Raw genomic sequence first — 1,946 nt, forward strand, 5'->3', positions numbered from 1 at the left:
ATTAACACTCGACAGTATAGATTTCCACAGCTACATAAGGAAGAAATAAACAAGCAGGTAGAAGAATTGCTAGAAGGGGACGTCGTAAAACCCTCTCAGTCGCCATACAATACGCCTATTTGGATCGAACCAAAAAAAAAAGACTCGAAAGGAAATAAACGCTGGAGAATGGTCTTAGATTTCAGAGCTCTAAATGATAAAACTATCGGCGATGCTTATCCATTACCTAACATCGTCGATATTCTGGATCAATTAGGCGGAGCGCAATATTTTTCAGTATGCGATCTAGCTTCCGGGTTTCATCAAATAAAGATGGACCCTGTAGACAGCCATAAAACTGCATTCACTACACCTTTCGGTCATTACGAGTTTGACCGAATGCCTTTCAGACTGAAAAACGCTCCCGCTACTTTCCAAAGACTAATGGATTTGGCATTAACAGGACTGCAAGGCGAAGAATTATTTGTTTACATGGACGATATCGTTATATATGCAACCTCACTCGAAGAACATAAAAGGAAATATGATTTACTAATAGATAAACTACGTAAGACTAACCTAAAATTACAACCGGACAAATGCGAATTTTTAAAAACAGAAGTAACTTATCTAGGACACGTAATCAGCAAAGATGGAGTTAAACCAGATCCAAAGAAACTAGAGGCCGTAAAACAATGTCCTAAGCCTAAAAACCCGAAAAATATTAAACAATTCCTCGGATTAGCAGGATACTATAGAAGATTTATATCAAATTTCTCGAAACTAGCTAAACCATTAACGAATTTATTAAAAATTGATACGCGTTTCGAATGGACATCCGTTCAAGAGGAATCATTCAAAATCTTAAAACAAAAATTATGCGAAGAACCAGTTTTACAATATCCCGACTTCTCAAAACCTTTTATCCTAACCACTGACGCGTCTGGAATAGCCGTTGGAGGCATTTTGTCGCAGGGAGAAATAAATAACGATCGACCAGTAGCGTATGCCTCACGAATGTTGACCGATAACGAATTAAAATACGACACGTACGAAAAAGAAGCCTTAGCAATAATATATTGCGTCAAACATTTCCGACCATATTTGTACGGACGAAAATTCACTTTAGTCACAGATCATAAACCCTTGCTTTGGTTCAAAAATGCACAAGACGCGAACATGAAAATACTCCGCTGGAGGTTAAAATTAGCAAAATACGAATACGATGTAATGTATAAGGCAGGTAAGACCAATATGAACGCTGATGTCTTATCCAAGAATCCGGTAAATTTCGAAGAGGAAAATTGCAATATAATTAATTACAATAAATTCTTAAATCTTGACAATCAAAAAGATGCAGAAACAATTTCTAAGATTAATAATAGAAATTAAAATGCCTTTTAATGGTCGAAGCTAGATCTATAATGCTTTTTTAAATAATTCAATGTTAATTATATATATACTATATATGTACTTGCATATATACCATATTTGTAGTCCTTCAAACTGCGCGCCGAATTGATTTTCCGGACTTATAAACGCAATTAAACTACTGGAATAATATCACGAAACGAACTAATTTTTGATGCACAATCAGGCATCATATTAGCAAGATGTTATTGTGCTGAAAAACTGTAAATAAATTTATTGCGAAAAATATTACTTCGGCCGGGAGTCGAACCCGGATCTCTTACATTCCGTGTGAGCGTCCTTACCAGTTAGACCACCGAGGCCTTAGTAATATTTCTCGCAAATTTTGGTATGTGTATGAAACGTCTATTTCAGTTTGTGAAGGACTACAAATATGGTATATATGCAAGTACATATATAGTATATATATAATTCACATTGAATTATTTAAAAAAGCATTATAGATCTAGCTTCGACCGTTAAAAGGCATTTTAATTTCTATTATTAATTGTGTTTCTCACATAGCACGGTCTTTAAAAATGTTTAATTTCTAAGAT

The sequence above is a fragment of the Mycetomoellerius zeteki genome, unplaced genomic scaffold (genome assembly GCF_001594055.1).
Source record: "Mycetomoellerius zeteki isolate Tzet28-1 unplaced genomic scaffold, Tzet1.0 scaffold219, whole genome shotgun sequence".
NCBI classification, from domain to species: domain Eukaryota; kingdom Metazoa; phylum Arthropoda; class Insecta; order Hymenoptera; family Formicidae; genus Mycetomoellerius; species Mycetomoellerius zeteki.